Source organism: Pleurodeles waltl, chromosome 10 (genome assembly GCF_031143425.1).
Source record: "Pleurodeles waltl isolate 20211129_DDA chromosome 10, aPleWal1.hap1.20221129, whole genome shotgun sequence".
Classification (NCBI taxonomy): domain Eukaryota; kingdom Metazoa; phylum Chordata; class Amphibia; order Caudata; family Salamandridae; genus Pleurodeles; species Pleurodeles waltl.
In genome coordinates this window covers 821565730-821583994 of record NC_090449.1, presented here as the reverse complement: position 1 = coordinate 821583994, position 18265 = coordinate 821565730, and the positions used below count along the sequence as shown (strand labels likewise).

Here is an 18265-nt window from a genome sequence, read left to right as displayed (position 1 = left end):
ACTAATCGAACAGTTTTTCTTTCATTCTGTCTTTTCAGGCCTTCTTCTTGTTTAAATTTTGGTGCGTTTGACCGTTTGACCTTCATCTGGATAAAATAAAGGTACAGTCTTTATCATACCCTGTAATTAATAGATGCTATGAACACTGCACCACTTGTGTTTCTTATCACAGTTAAAAGTGGTGTGAAGTTTATTGTGCCCCCTTTATTTGTGATCCCTTCACAAACATTTTTGCACAGGACCGTTCAAAAATAATCAAAGACTTTGAATTATCTCTCATCATCTTTCATTTCAGAGTTCTAAAATGTTTTTAATGTCTTTCTCAATAGTAGTACATTTTAAACTCCCATGGGGATAGAACAATATGGCTTCTCTGTAGGGTAGAGCGCAGATTTCCCAAGCAATATTGGTGGTGATTTAGGTAGAGTACAGTACAAACCAAAATGCTTCTTGCTTGTTAAATAACACACGCTATTATTGACCAATTCACTGGTGCTCATTTTATCACAGTGTCCATCCCATCCAGATTCAAACCTGTGCATCCAAGGCTCTGCAGGTGGTGTTCACCAGCATGAGCTTCTAGAGAGCCCGCTGGGCTCTTCTATACTATGTTGCTTCTTGGCCGAGAGGCTGGGCTTCGGCCCAAGAGGTTATAAAATAAAAGAGCCGGCGGCCCTCGTGGTTTTGCCAGCACACCGTTAAGAAGAGCGCAGTGTCTTCTTTTGTAGCCGGTCCCGCTCAAGGCCTGGCCACGCTGCGAGGCCTGCTGTGCGTCACCACATTGGAAACGAGGACAGAGCATGGCCCTCCATACCTGGAATCGTGCCAGTGCATGGGAGCCCGTGCATGCTTCTGTGGGCCCAGAGGTGCGGCTGCCTCGCCTGACCACCTCCTCGACAGTGGCCGGACTCCGTGCTGGGGCCGCGTCGCATCTCGGCACACACGCCGGGTTTGGCGCCTCATGAGCGCTGCCACAGTACCAATGGCCCTGGCCCCACCCCGTGGGACAATCGAGGAAGACGAGGTGGCTGAGGGCTACATCGCACGCAGGAGCGTCAGTGTGGTTCTCACATGTGACAGAGGAAAGTTAGTGGGCTGCCCGTCATCCCACTCCCTGCAAGAACCCAAAGACTGCCTCCTATGGTGCTGGTTGCTGTGGAAGGATGCCACTGCTCCACGTCAGCCCTGAACAGCAACACTGAGGCTATGTATGCTGCGCAGAGGATCCCCTGAAGACTTGCAGCAGAAAAAAATAAACAAAGACGATATAATAATCTGAGAAAGGAAAAAATAATAATATAAAGATGAGCACACTGCTCCAGTGTGACTGCCAACGCACTGCACCCAGCACGGGGACACATGCTTCAGTTAACGCATTGCCTCCCTTCAGCCAGTTAGCGGACCCAGGCACAGCGCACCACGTTGGCACCACTGGCTCAGCAGATTGAGACACTATTTCCAGGCCACCTGGGAAACGGAGGGTGCAGTCCATAGATCCCCCATGTGACGAGCTCTACAAACTGTTCGAGACGCTGCCCAACATGAGTGGCGATGATGATTTTGACGCAGCTGCGGACGTTCTCAATCAATACTTCGACCCCCAGCTCAACCCCGATTATGAGAGATTCAAGCTAAGACAGGCAAAGCAGACCGACACTGAGTCGGTGGACATGTTTTACGCGCAGCTGCAGGCATGTGCCCAGGCCTCAATCAGCACGAGGAGATAAGGGCCCAAACAATCCAGGGGTGTCCCCCCACCCTACTGCGCAAGCTCATATTACACCAACCCGGCACATCGCTGAATGAAATCCTAATCCTGGCTCGCTCCCACGAGCTCTCCAACAGCCACACAGAGGACATGGCGGCCTCCCTGGGGCAGTGCACCCTGGTGCAGAGTTCAACAAAACTTATCCCGGTGAATGAGGAACAAATAGATCTCCTCCAAGGGCACCCAAACAACCAGTGACTTCCTTGTCGCCAGACGACAGGGGCTGCGGAAACTGCAGCTTACACCACAAAACACCGGGGTGGTGCCCGGCAAAGGGGAAGGCCTGCTCCAAATGCAGAAAACCAAACCACTTTGCCACGGTCTGCCAGAGGGGGCGGCCTAGGCCCGGAGCTGTGGCAGCGAGAAGAGCCACTGTACGACAAGTGACACCTGTCGAAGACACAGGTACATTGGCCTCGGAGACATGGCCAGGGAGCATGCAGTCTGAGGGCGAAAAGGGCTTCTTCGTCATCTCGTTGCAGGGTGGCCAGAGCAGGAACGGAGGCCACCGCCCATGTGCACCATGAACATCAATGATGGCCAGGTAAAGGTGCTCATCGACACCAGCGCCTCCGTAAATGTCATGGACATGGAGCAGTACCACAAGCTGTCACCCCTGCCTCCCCTCCTGCCTTGTCACACAAAAATGTACACCTACATGGGCCAAGACCTGGTATCTTTGAGAGGGGCAATTGAGGTAGACATCAGCAGTACCCGCCACCCGACAAGAGCAAGGTTCTACGTGTCCGATGGGAAGAAGGGGACTTTGCTGGGCTTCCTCACAGCCGAAGGCCTCGAGCTGGTCTTCTTTGCGAGACAAATATATGACTCCCAGGCAGAGACTGTGCTGGCACACTTCCCAAGACTATTCAGAGGGCTGGGCAAACTTAAAGGGAAACAGTTCCAGCTGCATTTTGACCTTGCGATCAATCCCACCGCCTTGAGAAATTGGCGGGTGCCGTTCCATCTACGGCCGCTTGTGGAACGGGAACTCCAGACTCTCGAGGAAGAGGGAGTCATTGAAAAGATTACGGGCCCAAGGCCCTGGGTGTCACCCCTCGTAATCGCCCCAAAGCCGAAACAACCGGGGGCCATCCACCTGTGTGTGGATATGCGACTACCCAACGAGGCCATCCGACGAGAGCATCACATCACCCCTACTATGGATGGCACCATTGCGGACCTCAACGGAGCCCAGTGGTTCTCCAAGTCTGATCTCTGGGTACCAGCAGCTAGAGCTACACCCGAGAGTCTCAAACATCACTATATTTTCCACGCACATTGGGGCTCTGCCGTTATAAGTGGCTCAGCTTCAGGGTCTCCTCAGCCACTGAAATATTCCAAAATGTAATTAAAGAGACTTTGTCAGGGCTGGTGGATGTAATCAATCTCAGTGATGGCATCTTTTCAGAGACACTAGAGGAACACCATCAGCACCTCTGAGATCCACACTCCAAAGACTCGCTGAGGTAGGCCTAACGCTACACAAGAATAAGTGTGCTTTCTATCATAACTCTGTCAAATTCTTTGGGTACATCTTCTCAAGAGACGGAATGAAGGATGACCCCTGAAAGGTAAATGCCATCCGAGAAGCATCAGTTCCACGGAGCGCCTTGGAAGTAAGGAGCTTCCTAGGCATGGCCACCTACTACAAGAGGTTCATTCCCCGGCTGACCACCATTGCTGAACCTCTCCGACAACTCATGAGAGCTGACACTAGGTGGGAATGGGGCCCTGAGGTTGACAGCGCATTCAAAGCCATAAAAAAGGGCCCTATTGGACAAGGTGACCATGGCCTATTTTCACCCCCAAAGGAGGATGGAAGTAGTGGTAGACGCCAGCCCTGTCGGGCTCGGTGCAGTCTTGCTCCTAGAACAGTGCCACCAAGAATGGGCCCAGGTGGTCTACGCGAGTAGAACGTTATCGGCTACTGAAGCCTGGTACGCCCAGATTGAGAGGGAGGTCTCGCCATCAGGTGGGCCTGTCAACATTTCCATCTGTATTTATTTGGGCATAAATTTTGCGTGGTCACTGACCACAAGCCACTAGTACCCCTCTTCTCCGGCACTGCCAGGCTTGCTTCACCAAGGATCGAAAGGTGGATGGTTCTCCTCCAGCCCTAAGATTTCAAGTCATCTACAGACCGGGGGTTAACAACCCCACAGACTGCTTCTCGCAACATCATGCAGTGGCACCCCTCCGTGAACAAGAAGATGACGAGGAGAAAATGGAGAGCTTCATCAGCATGGTGGTCCAGCTGGCATGCCCCACGACCCCGATAGTGCAGGAGATCGCCGACACCTCCAGGGAGGACATGGTTGTTGGCAAGGCCAAGGAAGCATTGGCGAATCGACAATGGAATGCTTCCTAGTTGGTGCCAGGTCCCTCGATCCCGAGGAGTGCAAAACAATGCAACTGGTCTGGAGGGTGAGGTACGAACTGTTGCTGAGCCGTGAGCGGCTCCTACTTGGTGGCCAGCGGTTGGTGACACCGCGGTCACTCCAAGGTCAGGTGATGGAGTTGGCTCATCAAGGGCACCGAGGGGCCGCAAAAACCAAGGCCTGGCTCAGAAGCAAAGAGTGGTTCCCAGGGATGGATGTCTTGGTCGACGACGTGCCATAACCACCGGGATCCACCCCCTGCTCCTGTGGTGACTGAGTCGCCGAGCATGCAACATTGGTCCCGAATAAGTTTGGATTTTGGAAGTTTCCCGGCTGGGTGGCTGACGGCGTCATGATTGACTCCTACACCCAGTTCCCAGTGGTAGAGCTGGTGACGTCCACAGCATTTGAGCACGTTCGGCCAGTGTTGGAGAAGGTGTTTGCAAAGCTTGGCTTACCGGACGAGATGCGAACGGACAACGAGCTTACTTTTCATGGGCAAACGTTCCAAGACTATTTGCAGTCTCTGGCCATAAGGCACCACAGGATTACCCCACAGTGGCCTCAGGCAAACGGCAATGTCTAGAGGTTCATGCGAACACTCAGTCGAGCCCTGCGGATAGGGGTAGCCCAAGGCAAGGATGCTGAATGCTGCCTGCATAAATTCTTGAGAGCCTATCTGCAGACACCCCACAGCACAACCAAGTGCACCCCCACAGTCCTGGTATTCAGGCAGCCACCCTGTGACTGCATCCTGACCGGGGAGGAGTGGCAACCAGCAACACTGGATGTGGCAGGGGCACAGAGAAAGGGGCTCCAAACAAACTTGAAGGCCAGCGAGAGTCGAGGGGCGAGACAACCCGATCTGGGGGTGGGGGACCAGGTCATCCTGAACGATCACCATCGCTGGGGAAAGTTCAGGACTCCTTTTAAACCCATCTGGATGGTGGAGAAAGTCTAAGGGACCATGATCACGGCTAGCCGGAATGGACGGCATGTCACCCGCAATGTGTCTTGGTTCCGAAGGGTGGTGCCATCGGATGGGGGCACCAACGCCTGGCCCGAGGCGAGGAAGATATAGGAGGCGACGACGTGCAGGCGGTGTGTCCGGAGGAGGCTCGGCTGAGTGACAGATGGAGCACGTCGCCTGAATGGGTGAGACCCCCTCGTCCTGAACTAGTTGGCGAGACAGTGAGGGGCCTGCCCGAACAATGTGTGAAATACAACTTGCGGCCCAATCTAATGCTTAGTCAGCGGCTACAAGATTTTATGTGTTGATCTGGCATATTACCATGAACGTTTTGCTATGCATATGTCTCTCTCTCTCTCGTTGATCTGGCATATTGAACGTTTTGCTATGCATCTCTCTCTCTTTCTTTCTCTCTCTCTCTCTATCTTCCTCTCTCTCCCTCTCTCTTCCTCTCTTCCTCTCCCCCTCCCCCCTCGGTTTCTTATGACTTAAGTAGGGGAAGAATCGGTTGCTTATGACTTAAATAGGGGAAGGATGTAGAGAGCCACCCGGGCTCTCCTATACTTTGTTGGCTCTCAGCTGAGAGGCTGGTCTTCAGCCCAAAAGCTTATAAAATAAAGGAGCCGGCGGCCCTCATGGTGGTTCCAGCACACCGTTAAGAAGAGCACAGTGGCTTCTTTTGTATCCGGTCCAGCGCAAGGCATGGCCTACTGTACATCACCACAGAGCTATCCAACTGGTTAACGATTGCACATTTTGATCTCTGTCTGCCCAAAGTGACCTCTGAGTGTGAAACATCCTGTAATAAACTCCACAAAGAAGCAAGTTACTTTTATAGTGTGAATAAATACTATGTTTGTGTGAAGAAAGCAGTACAACTTGAGTTTAATTAAAGCACACGCAGAAAATAATACAGTAGATTTTAAAAACTCCAATAGTTGAACGACAGCTGAAAGCCTAATGTGCCAGTGGTACAAGAATCCCTTCCCCATGCCGTATTTCGGATGAAAAAGGTGGGTGGGAATGGGGTCTCTGAAAGGTGCACAGGCTATCTTTTACCAGAGGCATGGCCTGTTTAACCCCTTTGTCGCCATGGACGTAATGGTAACCATTACGTCCTGCGACCGGCCCTCGGGGGAAGCGCTAGCGCTCCCCCCGAGGGCCACCCCCCCAGGCCAGGCCAGGGCTGAAAGGGGAATCCCTTCCCCTTCCACCCCCGACCCTCCCCTCCCCCCGTGCCAATCACAGAGCCTCCCCCATTGCGCTGGATGCTTTGCATTTCTGTTCCGATCACGTGGGGGAGGCCGAGAGAGGCTTCAAAGGGAAGGAAAGTTATTTCCTTCCCTTTGAAGTCTCTCACTGTGTTTTGGCAGCCGGGTTGAAAGCAATCCGGCTGTCAAAACTCCTACTAGACACCAGGGATTTTTTTTTTTTTAGGAAACTGACATAAGGGAGCGACCCCTTGGGCAAGGGTTGCTCCTAGGGGGGGCATTTTTTTTTAAGGACTGGGGGCTAAAACCTCTAGGCACCAGGGATAATTTTTTTTGTTTTGTTTTTGTTTACTTTTTTGTTTTAGAGGTGGGGAGCGACCCCTTGGGCAAGGGTCGCTCCCAGGGTGGGCATTTTTTTTTTAAGGCCTTTTCTGCCAGATCGGCTTATTATTAGGCCGATATGCCCCCGGGGGGGCAGAAACCTCTCGGCACCAGGGATAATTTTTTTGTTTTTTTTTGTTTAGTTTTTTGTTTTAGAGGTGGGGAGCGACCCCTTAGGCAAGGGTCGCTCCCATAGGGGGCAAATTATATTTAGGCAATTTCTGCCCCCCTTGGGGGCAGATTGGCCTATTTTTATGAGGCCAATCTGCCCCCAAGGGGGACAGAAACCCCTAGACACCAGGGAGTTTTTTTTTTTTGTTCGTGATTTTCACGTAAGGGGAGCGACCCCTTAGGCAAGGGTCGCTCCCCTTGGGGGCAAATTTATTTTAGGCCATTTCTGCCCCCCAGGGGGGCAGATCAGCCTATTTTAATTAGGCCGATCTGCCCCCAAGGGGGGCAGAAACCACTAGGCACCAGGGATCTTTATTTTTGCGGTGTCACGCAAGGGGAGCGACCCCGTAGGCAAGGGTCGCTCCCCGGGGGGGGGGGCACATTTATTTTAGGCCATTTCTGCCCCCCCGGGGGCAGATCGGCCTATTGTTATTAGGCCGATCTGCCCCCGGGGGGGCAGAAACCTTTATGCGCCAGGGCTAAATTTTTTTGTGTGTGTTTGTTTTTTTTTTTGTTTGTTTGGTTTTTTTGAGATGTGGAGCGACCCCTTAGGCAAGGGTCGCTCCCCTGGAGGGGCAAATTGTATTTAGGCCATTTCTGCCCGCCTTGGGGGCAGATCGGCCGATTTTAGGTCAATCTGCCTCCAAGGGGGGCAGAAAGCACTAGGCACCAGGGATCTTTTTTTTTTTTTGCGCCGTCACGCAAGGGGAGCGGCCTTGTAGGCAAGGGTCGCTCCCGGGGAGGGGGGGTGGGCGGGCAAATTTATTTTAGGTCATTTCTGCCCGCTTCGGGGGCAGAGCGGCCAATTTTAGGTCAATCTGCCCCCAAGGGGGGTAGAAACCACTAGGCACCAGGGATCTTTTTTTTTTGCGCCGTCACGCAAGGGGAGCGACCTTGTAGGCAAGGGTCGCTCCCCAGTGGGGGTGGGGGGGCACATTTATTTTAGGCCATTTCTGCCCCCCTTGGGGCCGGCTGAGCTAGAGGCCAAAATCCACAGGTAGGCACTTTGCAAAAACACCTCTGTTTTCTTTGAAAAATTGTGATGTGTCCACGTTGTGTTTTGGGCCATTTCCTTTCGTGGGCGCTAGGCCCACTCACACAAGTGAGGTACCATTTTTATTGGGCGACTTGGGGGAATGCTGGGTGGAAGGACATTTGTGGCTCCTCTCGGATTCCAGAACTTTCTGTCACCGAAATGAGAGGAAAAAGTGTTTTTTTGGCCAAATTTTGAGGTTTGCAAAGGATTCTAGGTAACAGAACCTGGTCAGAGTCCCACAAGTCACCCCATCTTAGATTCCCCTAGGTGTCTAGTTTTCATAAATGTGCTGGTTTGCTAGGTTTTCCTAGGTGCCGGCTGAGCTAGAGGCCAAAATCCACAAGTAGGCACTGTTTTCTGTGAAAAAATGTGATGTGTCCATGTTGTGTTTTGGGCCATTTCCTTTCGTGGGCGCTAGCCCTACACACACAAGTGAGGTACCATTTTTATCGGGAGACTTGGGGGAACGCTGGGTGGAAGGAAATTTGTGGCTCCTCTCAGATTCCAGAACTTTCTGTTACTGAAATGTGAGAAAAATTTGTTTTTTTTTAGCCAAATTTTGAGGTTTGCAAAGGATTCTGGGTAACAGAACCTGGTAAGAGCCCCACAAGTCACCCCATCTTGGATTCCCCTAGGTCTCTAGTTTTCAAAAATGCACAGGTTTGCTAGGTTTCCCTAGGTGCCGGCTGAGCTAGGGGCCAAATCTACAGGTAGGCACTTTTGCAAAAAACACCTCTGTTTTCTGTAAAAAAAAAATGGGATGTGTCCACGTTGTGTTTTGGGCCATTTCCTTTCGTGGGCGCTAGGCCTACCCACACAAGTGAGGTATCATTTTTATCGGGAGGCTTGGGGGAACATAGAATAGCAAAACAATTGTTATTGCCCCTTGTCTTTCTCTACATTTTTTCCTTCCAAATATAAGAGAGTGTGTAAAAAAGACGTCTATTTGAGAAATGCCCTGTAATTCACATACTAGTATGGGCACCCCGGAATTCAGAGATGTGAAAATAACCACTGCTCCTCAACACCTTATCTTGTGCCCATTTTGGAAATACAAAGGTTTTCTTGATAGCTATTTTTTACTCTTTATATTTCAGCAAATGAATTGCTGTATACCTGGTATAGAATGAAAACCCACTGCAGGGTGCAGCTGATTTATTGGCTCTGGGTACCTAGAGTTCTTGATGAACCTACAAGCCCTACATATCCCCGCAACCAGAAGAGTCCTGCAGACGTAACGGTATATTGCTTTCAAAAATCTGACATTGCAGGAAAAAGTTACAGAGTAAAACATAGAGAAAAATTGCAGATTTTTTCACCTCAATTTCAATATTTTTTTTTTTCAGTTGTTATTTTCTGTAGGAAACCCTTGTAGGATCTACATAAATTATCCCTTGCTGAATTCAGAATCTTGTCTACTTTTCAGAAATGTTTCGGTTTCTGGGATCCAGCATTGGTTTCACGCCCATTTCTGTCACTGACTGGAAGGAGGCTGAAAGCACAAAATCGTAAAAATGGGGTATGTCCCAGTAAAATGTCAAAATTGCGTTGAAAAAATGGGTTTTCTGATTCAAGTCTGCCTGTTCCTGAAAGCTGGGAAGCTGGTGATTTTAGCACCGTAAACCCTTTGTTGATGCCATTTTCAGGGGAAAAACCACAAGCCTTCTTCTGCAGCCCCTTTTTCCAATTTTTTTAAAAAAAACGAAATTTTCACTGTATTTTGGCTACTTTCTTGGCCTCCTGCTGGGGAACCCACAAAGTCTGGGTACCTCTAGAATCCCTAGGATGTTGGAAAAAAAAGGACGCAAATTTGGCGTGGGTAGCTTATGTGGACAAAAAGTTATGAGGGCCTAAGCGCAAACTGCCCCAAATAGCCAAAAAAAGGCTTGGCACCTGAGGGGGAAAAGGCCTGGCAGCGAAGGGGTTAATGGGGTGGGCTAAAATCATGTGAATTCAAATTCTGCTCTTGACAGTGTACCACTTGACCAATATTAGGGTAGTTCTCTGTGAGTTTTGTGTTACTTCATCCAGACATATCACGCAAAAAGCAACATTATACAGGTATATCAAGCTATACCTAGTGCGTTATTCAATAACAGATAAATAAGCAACAAAAATGATAATACAGCGAGTAATTAGAATTTAAAATGTTTCAGTTCAGAATGTATGCGAATGTGAAATAAACCTTGCAAAGCTTTGTGGTGCAGGAGTCTTCTGAGCATCTCCGTCACCCAGACTACCACTTTGCATTACTTTAGCCTCTGCAGTCTCTCACTCTATGTAAGTTACTCGCATCCTTTTTCGCACCACAGCTCTCATTCTCAAATCCCTTCACCAGCCTGTCTCACACTTCATCACCGGCTTTCCACACTGTCCTGTTGCTTTTACTTCTTTAAGCCACCTCCCCTTCAACATTACTCTTCTGTCCTATTTACAACGCCCCCTCCACCCGGATAATCTTAGGAAATGCAAGATTAAGTAAAACCTGTGAAATGCAAACGCGGGCATTGATTATTTTAAGGGGTTTACTACACTCACCCTAAAAATCAATAGGTGTTGCTAAATAAGGCCCAGTAGAGACCCGTTTTAAACGCTGTTTATAAATACTGCTGGTGCTGAGAACTGAGAGGACTCGCCCCACTTCAAGGATTGACCTTGCCATTTACCTGTGCATATAGGACCCCATGGTAGCTAGCAAACTCCGCAATCCCAGGTGCCTGCAGATACACTGGCCCACCTTGTCTTCTTGGTACCAAGGCCTGGTGGTCACTAAAGCAGAGTTGCAGTTATCCTCATATAAAGTTCCTCGGACCGTGACACTCGGGAGCCTTCAGTTTTATGGAATTCAGAGCCTTTGAAATCCACTGTCGGCCTAGGGCGTGTCTCTTTTTCTTTCATTTCCGCGTCTCCCCACCCATCCCCAAAGTAAACAGAGATCCAGATCACATAGCAGTAGCACATAAAAATAAATTCGGAAACTACTGTTTTTTAAAAGCACTGGCGCGAATGCAGGGCGAGATGGTCCCGCGTCCCTGTGGGTCCCGGGGCCACTGCACCGGCTGCACCAACGGTAGCTGCTGTATCTGTAATTAAGGAGTCTGAGAGGCACTGACCAACGAGGTGCACCGCGTACTGCCTTGAGTTCCAGTGAGCAACCGCTTCTTTCAAGGAGAAGTTGTGTTTGTCAAGAACTAGATATAAATCAAACATTTAATAAAACTCTTCCATTTCGCCAGAGTTTCGCTCCTGCAGCCCTGTAATGCATAGTGTCTAAAAATGCCCTTCAAGATCAGGCCTATTACTCTGCCTGCTCGAGTTCTTTCTAAAAATAATTTGACAGTTTCAGTACCACTTATTTTACCTGAGTCACCTCGAGTAACCCAGACATCTCCCATGCTTTGCCTGAGAGTTGTCAGAGAAGGCAAATATGTGCAATGAACTGTTATTTGCAGTACCGGGAACCAGCACATCAAAGCGTTCACCCTTTTACCCATCAAGTTGGCAAGAGCGCAAACAATGATGTTAGCTTACTGCAACACATTGTGACTCTAAATCATAGAAGATGAAATGTTCTTTATTGTCACAGGCCAAGCTGAGAATTTACACGCCAGAGTGGAACTGTTCTGATATTTTTGAGAACGATGTCTAATATGAAATAAGTCCAAATTCTAGTGTAGATTGAAACTCGATGTACCTAATTGACTAATGTTCAGTAGGCAAAATATGTTAACTTGCATGTTTCTGCGGTAGAAGGAACTAAAAGTGTTATTTACTACATACAGTGGTGGTCTGAACCCCCTATGCACAGAATATTTTTGTGTCGGGCATCCCTCCAGCTTTGTTAGGTAGGGATGACATGGTGATATTAAAAAAAGCGTGTTTCAGCTCTGGACAAATAGAGATTGTACCGGCGTACTTTTGACAGAAGTTTGTCCTTTCCCCTTCTCTCTTCCTTTTCATTAGCCCAGCCCCTCCCTCCCTCTCTCTCTCTCTCTCTCTCTTCTCTCTCTCTCTCTCTCTCGTCTCTCGCTCTCTCATCTCTCTCTCTCTCTCTCTCTCTCTCTCTCGTCTCTCTCTCTCTCTCTCTCTCTCTCTCTCTCTCCTCCTCTCTCTCTCTCTCTCTCTCTCTCCTCTCTCTCTCTCTCTCTCTCTCCTCGTCTCTCTCTCTCCTCTCTCTCTCTCTCTCTCTCTCTCTCTCTCTCGTAGTGCTGGGGAAGAAGTTATCCAGTATTCACTCTTCCTTAGCAATGTCAGCTTGCACTAAAATATTCCCACCACACCTTCATTTTGGGCAGTCTTCCCGCAGCTCATCTGTGCTCCACTTCCCCTCAACCCTGGGTCAGGTCCCAGTGATGGCTCTCTACATTTGATCAGGTGCAAGCACAGAGGATGGGATCTCGTGCACACGGTGTGTGCGCGTAACTTCAGGACCTTTTTCAAGAGGTTGACGTGTGATTTTCTTGAACATTATTACTTGAGTGTTAGCAGAACTTCTCCAAATAACACTGATCTAATAGGCTACAGTGCCTCGTGGTAGTGGAAACAATAGTGAATCAATCCACAGTCCAACGGTTTGTAAACGGCCACAACACTTTATTTAATATTGTCACCAACTGAATATTCCTGTTTCATTTAAAATCATTAGTGCATTGATCTATCCTGCATTTAATTGTTACTCTCATCAGCAGGACCTCTTAGTTCAGTGTTGCTAAATTGTGGAACGCAGATATTGACCAAAGCACATTTGAAAATGAATCATTGAATACTTGCAGTGGTTATAGTCGGTGTACAAATCATAGCCATTCCATTTATGTATGCAATAGAGCAGAAAAAGTGGAAAATGTCTAAGAAAACAGGAGGTGATAAAGAGGGGCATAAGCAAGAGAAGGCAATGTGTGAGGGAGGTTGCATTGTGCGAGAAGGGACAAGTAAGAAGAATTCTTTTGACAGTGTTGGCTGTGTTTGATGTAGTGAGAGTTTCAGTGAGAGAATGGGACCAGAAGTGGAATGTGTGTGATGGGGAGAATGTGAAATAGATCGGCATGAGATGACGTGAGACTAGATGTGTCAAAGGACCTTAGGTAAGAAAATAAGGGTTGAGAGGATAGTGAGATGACAGGAAGGGAGTGTATGTGTGTGTGAAATATGAGAGGGAAGGAAGGGGTACACGGTGTCCGGGGAATGACAAGAAATAGTTTATGTCAATGAAAGAAGAATAATGGTGACAGATAAGGATATGTAGAAAGGGAAAAGAAAGTTTAGTGAGAAAAAGAGATGGGTGAGGAAAAGTGCAATTAAGTAGAGGAAGAAGGATAAGGAAATAGAGCGTGGAGAAAAAGGTAGTACAAAGGCTGTTTTTTTGTTTTGTTGACATTTTGCCTTTAAATGTAGTACTGGGCACTGGCCACTTCCTACTGACCCACTCTCAACACAAGTGGAAATGTTCTCTGTATGGGTATAACAGAGGGCTCCAGGCTGTGAGATTTAAGTTTATTGACCTTTTTTGCAGTTTTATGTAACTCAGACCCAACGGTATTGAAGTACTTTACATGGGCACCAGTTACATTACACAATGTCACATTCATGTTGTCCATGCTGGATCTGTTCAGCAGGGAAGGAAATCTTGCACTGCAAGGAAATAAAGCTTGCACTGTTGTTGCCTTCTGTGTGAGAGGGAAGTTTTCTTTGCTGTTGCTGTGCCTAATCGACGAGGAAGTAAAGCATGAACTGTTGCTGCATATTCTGTTTGCAAAGCAACCTATACCTTGTGTTAGTCCTCTTGTTGTTCCCACCTGTTGTTTACCTATTCTTTGTGCTAGGAAAGGTTGCTGCTGCCCTTGTTGCATCTATGTTGTGGATTAATGAAGGATGGGATAAAACACTTCACTGCACAAAAAAACTAAATGTTTGAAATTGTCACTGCTTGTTTGGAGCGATGATATACCTCAGATATATGTGAGTGAAGCTAATTTTGTGTTTTGTGTATGAAAACAACGGTTTTTGTAATGGACTAGAGCATATTGTGCAATTTTAAAATGTAATTAGTATGCACCTCCAATTCTGGCTTGTTAGCTAATAGGGGATTCTGAGCCAGTTATTACAGTATTGGAAGCAAAAGAACAAGCGGCAGACAGGCTGATGGTGTCCCAGAGACACCAAAAGTATCACTCCTGCTACGTTAATTTCTTACATCAAGTCCTTTTCCTCTAATGATGTCAGGAAAATGACAATTGTAGTGCATCACTACAACTCCACACTAACCAAAATAACTGGCAATCTTACTTTCTTAAGGCAGAAAAGAGTACAAGAAAATTACTCATTCATATGGTGCTCGTCAGACATCAGAACAAATTGGAACCCCATCTACCCTATCTGGAGCACGGTTAGAGAATATCACTGTCACTAACAATAAAATCAGGATCAAAAATTGACAAAGCTAACATAAGTAGAGCAAAGCCTCTCTTTCTTTCCAACTGAAAGACTGCAAAAAATCACATAAATAAACTATTTGGAATCCTCAGAATCCATCCAACAATACTGGCCTCGCCACTGATCACTGCGCAGACCTAACCACATTCTTTTATCTCAAATACTTAAAGATCATGAGAAAAAATTAAGGCGAAGGATTTGCTCAGCTACTGAATTCACTATATACAACATCCCAAAAGTAAAACAGTGTTTATTCTATTTCTGTCCTGTCAGTAATAAAATAATAAAGTACAAGACCTCCACGACAAAATCTTCAAGCAGTGTTGCTGATCCACATCCATCTCTCAGCAAGGGGATTCCAGGCATATTTCTGGAAATGCCATATGGCTTAAAAGCCACGGTGGAGAACTTTGCACAGGAGGAATTTAGCCTCCTGTGCACTTACACTTGTATGCAAATGTTCCAATACATATAGCCAGGCCACAATGTTATATTGACAGTACAGGGTTTTATCAGGCCTTGCACTATCATTCACACTGTAAGCATGTTAAAGGGCCAGCCATGTTGTATAAAATGAAAGCAGTAGCTATCCCAAGCTTAATAGTGGTACCTTTTGGCACACATGGTGATGTCCACTTCTGACCCTTGGTATTAGGCTAGCCTTGAAATAATTGTTTTGTATCCATAGCTTCATCTGTGCCAGCTGGCCACCCTTGGTGAAATGGTGTTTTTTGCAAATTGTGGGCATCTGTAACATATTAATTGTCCCTATTAGAGCAGCTGGCCCTAACATTAAATTGGTAATTCTTGACGCATAATGGGTTTTCATCAGCATTATGCTGTCCACCATAAGTTTAGCCGTGGCATAATCATGCTAGTTCTTGACATATTGTGGGCATGCAGATGAGGGTCGTCCACTCCTGGTGGTGCTGATTGTTGCATAATCATGGTGAATGCATAATTTCTCCTCTGCCAGACCTTGGTGTGATGCTGGCCCTGACATCATACTGGTAACCTTGGCATTTTGGCAAGCATTTATAGCACTTTGGTGCCCACCTTTTTAGCTTCTCTCCCTGGCATAATGGTGGTAGTTCCTGGCATATTGTGAGTATCTGTGGCATGATAATGCCCACTACCCACTTATGGCTTAAGGCTGACGTTGGCATAATGGCAACTTTAGACTAATTATGGACATGCATGACAGATGGTGGTACAGGTGCATGCAAGGCAGACCATACATACGTGGTAGTTTTACATTTGAGTACATTATGAAAATGACAAGTAAATATTTGGACATCATACGGCGTTTTACCAAAAATGAAAAGCTGATACATTAGGTCCAGTATAGTGTTTCAGTGAAAATGGCAATCTTTTTGTTTTGGGCAACAGAATGTATTTTTCCAAAGTGAAAAAGTTCTATGTGGTAGCAGATTTTTCCAGAGCCAGCATTTAGCAAAGGGTGGACACCATCATGCCATGGGAGACCACAATTTGTCAAAAATTACCACAGTAATTCCAGATACATCAGAAGGCCAGTGTTTAATTTGTGCCAGTGGTAGGGCATGCTGAAGTGTATACACCCACCTGGCCTGCGCAAATTAATTAGAGCACCAACCCAGTCAGGACAGTGGGACCTGCAGTGACCAGCCATGATCCCTCACAGAGCGGGTAAGTGGAGCAGTCATTGTCGGCTCTGGGGGGGCTCTTGCCGATTTGGGGTGGTGGTGGGGATTGTGTGTGTGTGTGAACATTTTGGGGGCCATTACAACTTTGGCAGACGGAAAAGCCTGTCCGCCGAAGTCCCGACGGGTAGGTTGCAGCCAGTGCAACCACCACCCCACCGGCCCCATTGCAAGTAAACAGAGTGTCTGCCCACTGGCCCAACGGGAAAGAGCCTACAGCATTATCTCCGGCTCGTAATAGAGTAGGCGGAAGTGCTGTAGTGCGAAGAGTGCACCAGCACCCGTCGCAATGTTCACTGTCTGCAAAGCCGCCCCTGCAACCCTGGCGGTCATTGGACTTCCAGGGTCGTAATAAGGCCCATAGTCTTTTCTTCGCAAGAGGTATCAGTTTGGTTTGCAGTCTTTAGGATGGGAGAACAGGATTGCAAGGGTACAACAATTCCACATTTATTAGAAGAAATAGCAGAATGAGAAGGGAATTTCTAATCGTCAAGTTGTTTTTGACTTTACCAAAGTGAAAAGAGGGGATGACGGGGTAATGAGAACCATAAGTATATAAAAGCTTTTGATACCTATAATCCAAAATCAAATGGACACGCTTTTTGATTTAAAATGTTAATGTCAGTGGCCTGAAGGTGGTGAATGGCAGGAAAGTATTTCTGTATCGGAATTCCACATATGTACTAGGTGCATTGTCTCTGTGGATTATGTTTTTGTTCAAAATATAAAAATGTATGTGAGCAAAAACGTGTGATTTTTCGAATAAATTCAACTTCCACTAAACGTTTGTTAAGACAAAGCAGTCTTGAGTATTTTTTCTGTTTAAATTGTGCATGGATTTATTTTTATTTATTTATTTAAAGCTCGTGCCACATGCTCACACAAACAAACAGATTTTTCAGAGGCGATCATGTAGCCTAGTGACTCCCAACAGCTGACCATGAACACAGGGAACCGGGTTTGAAACCCTGCGCTCAGCACCCTGTGCGTCCAACAAATCACCCTTTGCCTAAAAATAAATTTAAAGTAGTCTGAAGCGTTGAGAAGTGTTTGTCCTCACCCAGGTTTGCACCATTTAAACATAAAATCAGTATTCTGCCTATCATCCCTTCTCTAATCTCATACATTATGAATTGAGGAAAAAAACATTAAGATTTGATGTCAGAAAGAGATACTCATCTAATCATTTTAGCTGAATTGCACTCTGTCAAATTGGAGAACCTCAGGTCAATCCGAGCTTCCCTGCGTGCTCAAATGATGTGACCATAGTCAATTTCCTTATTTCACTGAGTTACCCTTCTCCCAAAATTGTACTTTACATACACTTTATGCTTTCAATTCAATTCAAATCAATCTTTATTCGGATGTTACTCCATAAAAGATAAACAATCTCTTAAAAAGAAAAATATATAATAATATGTAATAAAATACTTCCAGAAAAAGACATTATTAATAAAATATCAAGTTAGGCAATTATTCATTCTCGTACCGGAGATTTTCTAGATACAACAACTTTTTTCTTTGTTCAATGGCACATAGGATAAATTTTGCTACTACATCACATTTCTCGTTAGTGTCCAGTTTACATAAATAATTAAAAGCTTCTTTACAATAAAATTGTTTGTTAATAACAAATAAAGGTTTTAAAAAATGTTTCCTAATATCATGATAAAACTTACAAGATATAATAAAGTGCATTGTAGATTGTGCAAATAGTCCCGCGCAGGGGCACTTTGGTAGGTTTTTACTCCAAACCCTCACCTTTGGGAAAGCTACCAAAAAGTGCAACGTTCTAAAGCGCATTCGGGTCAGATAAAATCTATCCTGTATGTTTGCAACTGTCAGTAAGTAGTTTGGCATTACCTCGTTAGTTTCGGTCATATAAAGTGCAACTGTTGGTTTCCTGCATTCTCTATTTTCTCTATCGCTATCCCTCAATGCCATTAGTTGATTTTTCAATTCTCTCTTGCTAAATTGGATGATAATACCTGGATTGTCCAGATTTGGTGCTAGATTGATACCTTTCAACAAGTCTCTTAAATGCATGAACCAAGGGATTCTATCCCAATATTCCAATGTGAGGCAATCTTTAATAATCTTTTGGGTAAATTGCGTTCTTTCTTTAGACCAGATGCCATGCCAGGCCAACAACACATTAGTATATATTCGATCATCCACATAAGGGCAGCCCAGTTCCTTATGTACCATAAATGTGGAGGTGGTATTTGAGACTGCA

General features: G+C 46.5%; 1 long non-coding RNA gene across 4 annotated transcripts in view; it reads left to right on the top strand.

The window, feature by feature from the left end:
- The window catches only part of LOC138261917 (uncharacterized), a 192671-nt gene that overhangs the window by 93693 nt on the left and 80713 nt on the right, over positions 1–18265 (top strand). For all 4 annotated transcript variants that reach the window (XR_011199175.1, XR_011199178.1, XR_011199176.1 and 1 more), the window contains one exon: positions 39–101. This is a non-coding gene — a long non-coding RNA (uncharacterized lncRNA). The remainder of the gene's footprint in view (positions 1–38; positions 102–18265) is intronic.